Consider the following 12,665-nt stretch of genomic DNA (forward strand, 5'->3'; position numbering starts at 1 on the left):
TGTACGTGGGTATATGGACACTAAACACGATGTTGGATCCCAACCAGATTTAGGTAAGGTTCAATGGCTTTGAATTCACCACCACCATTAGACTAAAAAAATATATAATTTTTTTGCCCATTGTGTTTTCAGCCAAGACTTTAAATTTTTTAAACGCCTTAAGCACATTCGACTTATTAGACAATAAATATATTCAAGTGTATTTAGAGAACCCATCAACAAACACTACATAATAACACACACCATTACTTCTTAGAACATTACTTCTTAGAACAGGAGGTGGCCTCTAAATATCAGAATAAATAAGCTCAAGGGGTTGACTCACATGATTAACATAAACAGAAAAAGGTAATTTATAGGATTTACCCATTTGGCATGTTAGGCAAATATTAAAAAAAGTTTTATTAATAAATGACAACCCAAAATGACTCACAATGGATCTAACAACTTTAAAGAAAGGATGACCCAATGATTGTTCCACTGATCAAGAGAGGCATGTTCACCTACATTGGCCTCTTTATTGCACTCATCAAACTGTATTGAATATAAACCATGCTTACTAACGCTTTTGCTATCCTTAATACAACAGAAGTTAAGGTGAAACTTAAAAATCATTTTGTTCTATGTGAATCTTTGAACAGAAAGCAATCGTTTAGTAAGTACTGTTTTCTATTTTTAACAGAATCACCACCATGATAATTGTCACCACCATGATATCCCTGTGAAAACAAATAGACAGAGAGCGTACCTTGATTCGCCATTGATCATGTAGGTGATTCGGCGTTCTCCTCAGCCGGTCGACGCCCACAATGAGCCCAGGCCTTATGTCGACGGTGAGCAGGACCCTTTCCGCAGCGTCTGAATGCGGAGCAGAATTTGGGCAGGGAAACAGCTACAAGTCACTCATCATCCCAGTAGCCCCTAACCCCTTATTTGTAATGGGAGATTAGGCAGTTACGTGAATGTGGTCTCTCCACATTCACGTAACTCCCACCCACTATCTCCATTACTTGGCCAGTTACATGACCCACTAATGGCTGTGTCAAACCGGGTCAGACTGCGGGTTGGACCCGTAAAACCCAAAATGTCCAACATTCTCCCACTTGACCCATTGACACCAAAAGTGTACTAAATCGAGGTGTATACCGTTATCTCGATTTAATTCTTCATGTGGGTTCACATGCCACCCTTTATCACAAGGATAAATCGTATGAGTCAAGGATATGAACACCCCTTTATGAAATGTCATATTTTCTTGTACTACACTACAATTCACCTTCAGTGCTTAGGCATGTAAAGTAATTACATTTATGAATAGGTTGGTCTCTCACATATTCTATTGGTCCTTTAATATTGTTATTCTGCTATTCTCTCTAACCCATATGAGAGATTCTTTATGCAAAATCAACAATAATACAAAACTTTAGAGAATCAAAACATAAACACAAATGTGATTACATAATGTATTGTCATACATCAGAAGGAATCAAAAAGACTCATCCCCTTTACATGTTGGGAATACAATCCCGGTGCTAGCCCTTTAGTAAGGGGATCCGCAGTCATTTCCTTCGTCCCAATTGTATCAATACATACCAGATGATTCTCAGTCCTTTCTTTAACAACAAAATATTTTAACTCAATGTGCTGACACGATGTTGAGCTCTTGTTGTTATTTGAAAAAGACACGGCTGCTTCATTATCACAAAAGATCTTTAGTGGTCTCTCAATAGAGTCCACTATACCAAGACCCATAATGAAGTTTCTTATCCAAATGGCCTGTGACGAAGTCTCGTATAGAGCAATAAATTCCGCCTCCATGGTATGAGCAGCAGTGGTAGACTGCTTTCCGCTTCTCCATGAGACAACACCACCCGCTAGAAGGAAAATGTATCCAGTAGTGGATTTTCTACTGTCAATACACCCTCCTAAGTCCGCATCAGAGTATCCAACGACCTCTAGGTGGTCAGCTTTCCTGTAGATCAACATATAGTCTTTCGTTCCTTGTAAATAGCGCATGACCTTCTTCGCTGCCTTCCAGTGCGCAATGCCTGGATTTGACTGATATCTACCAAGCATTCCCACAGCAAATGCTATATCAGGTCGAGTGCAGGTCTGCGCGTACTGTAAACTCCCAACTGCTGAAGCATATGGGACAGCATCCATCTGAGCCTTCACAATATCATCCTGAGGATAATCCTTCAAGCTCAATTTATCCCCTTTCACTATAAGTGCCGAACTAGGAGAACAATTCTCCATCCCATATCTTTTAAGAACCTTAAGGGTATAGGATTTCTGAGATAAGCCAAGGACACCTTTAGTTCTATTACGACGGATCTCAATTTCAAGGACATAAGTAGCCTCACCCATGTCTTTCATATCGAAATGAGAGGAAAGAAAATCTTTTGTTTCATGTAAAAGACTCAAATCATCAGTTGCAAGAAGAATATCGTCAACATATAAAACCAAAATTATGAACTTACTCCCACTAGTCTTAATGTAAATGCACTGATCAACAATGTTTTCAGTGAATCCAAAGTTCATTATAAACTGATTGAACTTCTTATACCACTGGCGGGAGGCTTGTTTAAGTCCATAAATTGACTTATTCAATTTGCAAACTAAGTTATTTGAGTCATCTATACTGAAACTAGGAGGTTGTTGCATGTATACCTCCTCATTCAGATCCCCATTTAGGAAGGCGGTTTTCACATCCATCTGATGCAGCTCTAAATCAAAATGAGCTACAAGGGCCATGATTATTCTTAATGAATATTTAGTTGAGACAGGAGAAAAAGTCTCATTATAATCAATGCCCTCTATCTGTGTGAAACCTTTTGCAACAAGCCTAGCCTTGTACCTCTCCACATGACCTTTAGAGTCTGTTTTGGTTTTGTAAACCCATTTACAACCAACAGGTCTAACTCCATCAGGTCGAGGTACAAGATCCCACACTTGGTTCTTTGCCATAGAGTCAAGCTCTTCTTTCATGGCATTAATCCAATGTGTTGATCTTTCACTTTCAATGGCTTCTGCAAATGTGAAGGGATCTTCATCAATGTCTATGAAATCATTTGACTCTTGTAAATACACCACATAGTCCGGATGGATAGCAGATTTCTTAATTCTGGTGGACCTCCATACAGGTGCTACAGGTGGTTCAAAATGAGCCTCTGTATCCTGTTGTTGTTGTATATCCTTATCAACAACCGGATCTAGTTGGGATTGATATTCATTGACTGAACTTTCTCTTACATTACTCGAAGGAACAATGATAGAGAAAATCGGGTCTTTATCCTTAGCAGGTGAGAAACTTGAATCCTGCATTTCCTCAAAATTAATATTTTGAGACGCATCTATCCCAACATAACAATTTTCAAGAAATCTTGCTTTATCTGTTTCTACTATCTGTGGTGTATGAGATGAACAATAAAACCTAAAGCCTTTCGATCTTTCTGGATAACCAATGAAGAAACCACTAGTTGTCCTAGGATCAAAAGCTTTTATATGTGGGTTATACAATTTAGCTTCTGCTGGACATCTCCATATGTGCATATATGATAAAGAAGGTTTTCTACCTGTCCATAACTCGTAAGGAGTCTTTTGAACAGCCTTCGTAGAAACCTTATTCAGAATATGCACTGCTGTCCTTAGAGCTTCACCCCACAAGGTTAAAGGGAGGTTTGAGTGATTCAACATCGCTCGAACCATTTCTTTAAGCGTACGGTTTCTCCTTTCAGCTACACCATTCTGGTAAGCACTATCAGGCATGGTATACTGAGGTACAATGCCTTCCTCTTTTAGAAACTGCGCTAATGGACCTTCCTTTTGTCCCATCTTAGTGAAACGACCATAATATTCGCCACCTCTATCTGACCTGACAACCTTAATAACTTCACCGGTTTGTTTCTCTACTTCTTTCTTGAAGTCCTTAAAAACCTGAAAGACTTCTGATTTTTCAGATAATAAGTAGAGATACATATACCGTGAGTAATCGTCTATAAAGGTGACAAAATAATTTTCACTCGTATAACACCGTGAAAAAGGGCCGCATGCATTCGTATGCACTATTTGTAACTTTTCATTGCTGCGTTTGACATCTTTCTTATATGTGTTAGACTGCTTAGCCTTTATGCAGTCAACACATGGCTCTATATTCATAAAATCAAGGGATCCAAGGATTCCCTCTTTCACGAGTCTTTGGACTCTCTCTTTCGAGATATGTCCTAACCTCCGATGCCAAAGCAAATAGGATTGATCATCCTTTAGACCACGTTTATTGCCAATCATTGTGTTCTCAATGGAGTGAGATTCCTGAATTTGGAGTTTGGTTCTTAATCGATACAAACCATCACACATATATGCAGAACCTATATTCATTGAATTTTTCATAATAATAAGTTCAGATTTTTCAAATTTAAATATAAAATCAAACTTATCAAGTTTTGAAATTGAAATTAGGCTCCGACTATAAGATGGAACATAAAATGTATCGACCAAATCCAACATGAATCCCGACTCCAACACAATTCTGCAGGTCCCAACGCTCTTGACATGTGAACGCATCTTATTTCCTGAGAAGATGCTTCTTTCATGCTCCGTTGGTTCCCTTTTGTTCAGAAATGCCTGCAAAGAGTTGGCAATGTGCACCGTGGCACCAGAATTAATCCACCAACTATGCAATGGAACATGAATTAAATTGCACTCATGAGAAACGAATGACTTATTACCTTTATTTTCGAGCCACTTCTTGAACTTCAAACAGTCCACCTTCTTATGCCCTTTCTTTTTGCAGAAGAAACACTTTATAGAAGGGCCACCAAACTGGGATTTGGCTTTCGCCTGAGAGTTTGAACTCTCCCCAGTGGCTCTCTTCTGATTCTTCTTTTTGAAAGAGCTTTTCTTTGGCCTCGACCTCTGTTTATCCTTATGAGAGGCCATATGTGCACTTGGCACCCTCTCACCCTTCAACCTCTCCTCTTCCTCAACACACTTACTCAAGAGGTCATTAAAAGACCACTCATCATTATGTGTGTTGTAGGAGATTTTAAAGGGTCCATACTCAGTAGGTAACGAGGTTAAGATCAAATGGACTAAAAATGAGTCAGAGATGGCGAACTTCATGTCATTCAGTTGAGTCGCAATATTCCTCATTTCCAAAATGTGCTGTCGGATGTGACTGTCACCAGCATATTTCATAGACACTAATTTGGACATAAGGGTACTGGCCCTTGCCTTATTAGAAGTGACGAATTGAGCCTCAATGGCTCCCAGAAATTCCTTCACAGTCCTACAATGAGGAATTGCACCTCGAATGTTCTTAGCCACCCGAGATTGCAAAAGCAACAGGCTAAGTCTGTTCGAGCGCTCCCACTTCTCAGAGGCAGCTTTCTGATCAGCTGTACTCTGCTCTGTAAGAGTGGGAGGTTCGTCAATTCTAAGGGCCAGATCTAAATCCATATAGCCCAAAGTGAACAACACAATTTCTTTCCAATCAGAAAAATTCGATCCGTCTAAGATAGGGATACTACTAGAACCGTCGATATGGAAGGAACCTGATAAAAGGAACGAAAAATGGAAAGATGTTACTATTATTGCTCAAACGAGACTCGTGTTGAAAAGGTAAAAGTGAGACCCTTTATTTTTACCTTTTCTGAGACAAGCATAGTTGAGTCATTATCGTTTCACTTTGGTGAAAACGATAATACTCATGATTGCTCCGTCTCTTCAATTCCCAAGGAATTGACTTCAGTTGGTGAAACTAGTAGATCATGAATCCAGAGGCAATTCAGTACTATACCTTTGGGTACGAACATGCTTCATGGGCTGGAATTCATATCTACTATCACACCCTGTGTAAATTTGGAACAGAACGACCTACCTTTGGGTAGAATCGATGTTTCATAAATTCACACACAATCATAATTACGAATCTTAATACGGTTCAAAGAATCCTCAATTAACACGACTCAGATCACTTTGGTGATTGATGAATCGGTTAATTAAAATCTTTTACCGAAAAATTTATTCGTATTATGGAGCACACCCATGCACACATTTTAATGCATGTATATTCATGACCTAATATCAGTTTATACTACAACAAAAATACATAAACTAATTGTCATAAATTTAGTCATAATTCATGCTTAAAATCATCATGCATAACTTAACCAACGCTAAATACATGAATTAACATGCATAAGTCATGCATTATTCAAAATAAATACTTTATAAAGCATGAAAAATAACAAAAGCATGCTCATATGGGTAAAACCCAGGGTCTTCATGTAGGAACCGGTCTTAAAACACTCTGAACCGGTCTGAAACCACCCCGAACCGGTCATCTAAGGGTCTGAACCGGTTCTGAACCTTATAAACCGATACACAATATGAACAAAAGTTCATAAAACCCTATAACTGTATGCCAAAATCCCTATATTTCTTTATATTTATGAAAACAGGGTCTCAGCATCCCGGAACCGGTGAAAAACTGGAAAGAACCGGTCAAAAATGGCTCCGAACCGGTTCCTGAAGGGGTCGGATCAGGTTCCTGATCCGATTCAGTCTCAATAGTGTTTGGATCCTGTTTTTTTTTTGTATGGATCCAACCTAGTTTCAAATGGGATCCGGGTCTGACCCAACCCATACTTAATACGGGTCGGACCCGGCCCGAACCAAAACCCAGGTTAGACCCGGTCCGAAACAGGCCCGGGTCGGACCCGATCCAAAACAGATACCGGGTTAGACCCGGTCTAAAATGGATACCGGGTTCGACCCGGTTCAGACCGGATACCGGGTTCGACCCGGTCCATCATGGACCCGGGTACGACCCGGTTCAGACCGGATACCGGGTTCGACCCGATCCAACATGGACCCGGGTACGACCCGGTTCAAACCGAATACCGGGTTCGACCCGGTCCAACATAGACCCGGGTATGACCCGGTCCTATATGGACCCGGGTATGACCCGGTTCTTAATGGGTCCGGATCGGACCCGATCTAAAATGGGTCCGGATTGGACCCGATCCTTTTCAGATCAGACCCAGACCCGGTACCTTTGTGGGTCTGGGTCAGATCCAAAAGAAAAAAGCAGACCCCGATCCACCCAAAAGGGTTTGGATCGGGTCTGTCATCGGGTTTCCTCTCCGGACCCGATCCGGTCCAAATTTAAAACCTAAACAGAAACCCGATGGTTTCTGTTTCAGTTTTTTTTTTTTAGGGAAACCGAAAAGGCGACCCACGTCGCCGTCACGGCGACCGGCGCAGCTGCCGGCGACCTGCGTCACTCCACAGTGACGCCGGTCCGGCGTCATCCACCCCGACAAAAGACGTCGCCCCACGGCGACGATTTGCGGCGGTGCCGACCGATGGCTGAAGGGCACGACCGGAAATACAGTGCCGGCAAGATCGTCGGCGAACGGCGGAAGATTCAGCCGGCATATCGCCCTACGGCGATGGTCCAATCCGGCGACAGCCCCGGCGAAAACCCACCCCCTCCCCGGCGACAGGTAAGGGTTTAAATAAATTTTTTTTTTTTATTGTCGCCGGTTTACTGGTAACTCCGGCGATGAGGTGGGAAAACCAGGGCGCCGGCAAGACTGCAGTGGCAGTTCTGCTGTTTTCCGGCAAAAGCCCCTGACGCCGGCCATCCGGCGTTCAACCCCGGCAATATCTCCGGCAAATGAAACCCGGCGATGGCAAACCCTCTCTGCAGCCCAACGACCACAGGTATAAAACGATTTTTTTTTTGTTTGCCTGAACCGGGAATATTAAGTCGCCTTTTTCCGATGACATTTGCCGGTGATGATTGTCGCCTCACAGCGACAGTCTTTGGCTAATCGGTAGTTGTCGCTCCACGGCGACTCCACCGACGCCAAAACGCCGTTTCAGCCTACACGGCCACGCGCAGCGGGAATGCGTGGTACCGTGGGCCCATAACCCATTGTAGGCGATATCCCTGTGAAAACAAATAGACAGAGAGCGTACCTTGATTCGCCATTGATCATGTAGGTGATTCGGCGTTCTCCTCAGCCGGTCGACGCCCACAATGAGCCCAGGCCTTATGTCGACGGTGAGCAGGACCCTTTCCGCAGCGTCTGAATGCGGAGCAGAATTTGGGCAGGGAAACAGCTACAAGTCACTCATCATCCCAGTAGCCCCTAACCCCTTATTTGTAATGGGAGATTAGGCAGTTACGTGAATGTGGTCTCTTCACATTCACGTAACTCCCACCCACTATCTCCATTACTTGGCCAGTTACATGACCCACTAATGGCTGTGTCAAACCGGGTCAGACTGCGGGTTGGACCCGTAAAACCCAAAATGTCCAACACCAGGGAGTTCAAATATTATGGTGCAACATGATGTGGTACCAGGAATTGTTGTTGTTCACAACATCAAAGTCTACCGAGTAAACATTAGGAGATCTATGTCAACTTGATTCTGTACAAATAAGTTGCACGATTTGGCTGTGTTGTCACACAGTTGACACAAGAGTTGTTGGTCGTACGATTGGTTTGACCGTTGTTATTGTTGTTGGTGTTATTTTGATATCTATTATCTACAACCAAAAGACTGGTTTTGCTGAGAACGAACATGTATTCTATTTTGGCCTCTGTTATCGTGGTTAGAAAAACCATCGCGATTGTCTCAATTATTCCAAAAGTTATTTTGTTGCATGAAGTTGACGTTTGCAGGGGTTGGCTTCTCCTCATTGTTGAACTATTGTGCTTCCTCAGACAGTAGGAGTAGGAGGTGGTGTCGTTTACTCATAGAGATGGGTTTGACAAGAGTAGTAATGGAAGTGTAGAAGGATGTATATTCCTAAGATAAGCCTCTGGGGATATACATCACCATGTCTTCATCATAAACAAGTTTGCCAACCATAGCAAGATGGTGATCAATAGATTTGGTCTTTTATATATAGTCTCTAATAGACTTGTCAGCCTTAGGCATAGTTTCCAGTTGGCCTTTTTAACTGCATGATCTTTGATCGAGAGTATGCAGCATACCCCTCTCTCAAAGCCTTTTAGATGTCAAAGGAGGTTCTCAAACCAATGATCTCTGTGTGCACATGTTCTGTAACGGATGAGATAATTCAGCTTAACAAGGCTTGGTTTAATTTCTGAAATTCATTTTGAGTAGCGTATTAATTTGGTAAGGGATTCGAGCCATCTATGAACCCTTCCAAATCATATGAGATGGAGTAAAATGAGACTCCCATAACATATAGTTTTCTACAATTAATTTGCTAGAAAGCAGAGAATTAAAAGAAGGCAAAGTAGGTAAAGATAAGAGTAAATAACTTATCTTAGATGATGAGGACCTATTGTAAATTGCACACACAACCACAACAAGATGAAGCTTTGCTAAGACAGTTGGGTGACTAGGCAATGGCTCTGATGCCATAAGGAAATCGATGGATGTTTGCATGACAAACACACGACCAAGAAGTACATTCACACGTTGGGGAGATCACACACTCGCACAGGAAGAATACATTTTTAATGTGGTTCGATCTTCAATAACCTACATCCATGGTGCTTCTTTTTCTCTCACACTTTAATGTGAGATAGAGGCTCTTCTATTTAAAGAGGATGAGTTGCAATTCACGTTGAAGCCTCTCACATTAGGAGATGACATTATATTTAATTTGTTCTCTTTCTTTCAATGTCTCCTTATTGAGCCCAACTTTTATATTTTCATTAGGAAACCTTATACAAGAGTCTCCCTTATAACCATCCACATTGGAACCACCTTTCATGACTTGGACTCGCTTGGCCGTGGGATCCTCATAGGACTGGATCACCGTGCTTGATCTAGATCTGGATCTTGGATCTTGGATCTTGAATCTTGGATCTTGGATCTTGATCACGTTTCTTAACAAATATAACCTACCCGAACCATTTGGACCGGGGATGGAGGACCCAAGATCCAGGTAACATACCCAAACTCTTGACACTCAAGGTAACAAATGTTAAGGTATCAAACTCTTGACACTCTTTGTTAAGGACAGGAGGAAAATAGGGCCCCACCCCACCTCGCCCCATTTGGACTGGGGATGGAGGTTAAAATCAAAACCGGTGTGGAGATGGAGGCGGGGATGAACTTACGCTTTCCCCCACCCACCTTGCCCCGTCTCCGATCCCCGTTAGTAAAATGCTAAAATACTCTTTTGGGATGACAGTGGACCGAGGAAAAATGGGGCCCCACCCACCTTACCTCATTTGGACAGGGAATGAAGATTAAAATCAAAACCCGTGCAGCGATGGAGGCGAGGATGAAGGGTGGAATTTTGAGACGGGCCCAGTCCACTGCCATGCCTAATTGCACTTATCAGATAAGAGGAATAACAAATAATAGGTTAGTGGACGTTATCAATCAATGAATCTGCCTTCAGTTTTCTAAATGTGTTTTTTAAATACATAACGAAAATAATTGCTGTCAAGTTTAAACAAGTCGGAGGTCCAGACCCATGTTTAACCATACAAGGCCTGGAATGGATCTGATTAAATTTGAGTTTTAAAACTCATGCATGTAACAAAGAGTCATCTCAAGATCAACTGAGACTAGACAAGATCCACGTCCAACCCATTAATTGCTCAGTTGATCCCAACTTAGTGCCCAAGCCCGATCTGATGATGCCAGGTCGGGTTAGTCAGCCAAATAAACACAAAATCCAATGTAACCATTATATCACATATCACTAATAACTACATCACTAACTCGGACAAGGGCTTTGCACAACTGACTAGGTGTGTGGGCTAAAGGCATTTAAATTGAAGAGTGTCAAGAGTTCGATACCCGGAGTGTCACTTATGGTAACATTGAAGCTAGGGGTGTCAACGGGCCGGGTTTGGTTTGGACCAGGTGGAACCAGACTTGGCCCTGGTTTTCGAATATGGTATCGGGTCCAGACCCGAGTCTAATTGAACCCACCATAAGAGAAACCATACCCAAACCCAATAGGAACTACATGAACCAGACCCATGCCATACCTGGTAAAATAATATTTTTATCAATTATACATTGAAAATTTGTGGGTCTTAATCGGAACTCGGGTTTGGCCCAAGTCTGGTATAAAATTTCACAAACTATACCCGGATCCATGTATTAATTGGACCTTCGGGTCTGGACCTGGGTCTTAATTGGGTCTTCTTATTTATCACCATACCCAGACCCTATAGGGTTTGGTACCGGTTCTGGGTAAACCCGACCTGGGACATTAGAAAATGGGGGAAATCGTTACATTCAGTGATCCTCTTTTATAAAATACTTAAAAGTTCTTTCCCAAGAATGCTTACATTTCCTAAAAGATCCTCTTTTCCAAAAACCCTTGCATTTCTAAGGCCCAGCTTCCTTCAAAGGCCATAGGTAGTCAACGGGTGAGGTTTGGTTCAGACCCAGGTATAACCAAACCCAGACCTGATTTGAGATGATGGTACCGGATCCAGTCCCAGGTATAATCAGGTTCAGCATAAGAGAAACCATACTCGGATCCTATAAGGATTCCATTAACCAGACCCGGACCATACTTATAAAATAATATTTTTTATCTTTTCTATACTGAAAAATTGTGGATCTTAGTCAGAACTCAGATCGCATATGAAATTTCACAAACCATACCTAACTCCATATATTAATCGGACCCAGAGCCAGACCTGTAAAGAGGCCAATGAGGCTTGGGCCTCAGGGCCCCTGGGCCCAAAAAAAATTTAGGGGCCCATTGTTTAGGTAGTTTATATAAATATTTTATACATTTTTATTTAATATAATATAAATATTTAGAATATTATATTTGTTTAATGTGAATGCAAATTTTATTGTTATTTTAATTCTTTAAAAAAAATTCTGAGGTGCTGCCCCCGAACTCCTACTATTATTAGGGGCCCATTTTTTCCCTCCGCCTCAGGCCCCATAAAACACAGGTACGGCTTTGATCGGACCCAACCAGATTTTAATTGAAGCTTCTTGCCCTAACCCTATGTGATATGATACGGGTCAGGTCTGAGTCAAACCCGACCCATTGACATCCCTACCTACACAGCCCAACTGCCTCCTGCCAAACAGAGCAACAATAATTGATCATGTCAGGTTTTGCTTATCTTTGCTATGGCCAAAAGCAACTTAGAATAAAGTCTTTGCTATGAGGCAATGCACCTCAAAGTTGGTGAGAATTTTATGATTTGATTCCTTAGCTAACTCATTTAAGTCTTGTGTGTATACTTGTAGGACCTCATACACCCTCTTTCAAGGGTACAGTCTTCCATGTTTTTTTCTCCCACAACCCTTTTTTGTGAAAAAGCATTTTCTTTCTAAAGTTTCTGTCCTTTTTAACTAGACAAAGATGGCTTTTTATTTTACACCTTTCTTGTAAAGGATATCACAATTTAAGAATAATTATCAACAAAACTCAAGAGTGGATTCATCTTCACATATCCACCCACCATATATGTTTTTTTTGGGGATTTATATCTCAAAGAAACCATACCCGGCACGAAGACCCGGTCGCACTCACTCATGTCATGCTTATGATTGTCAGACTAGAACCCCCCGCCCACGGGCCTATGCAGAGAAAAAACACCCATAAGAATCGAACCTTGACCACATATCTAGTGGCTAAGGCCCCACCCCACTAGGCCAGCCCCCCTTGTGGCATCCACCCA

Source organism: Nuphar pumila, chromosome 13, assembly GCF_984573655.1.
Source record: "Nuphar pumila chromosome 13, dmNupPumi1.hap1.1, whole genome shotgun sequence".
Classification (NCBI taxonomy): Eukaryota; Viridiplantae; Streptophyta; class Magnoliopsida; order Nymphaeales; family Nymphaeaceae; genus Nuphar; species Nuphar pumila.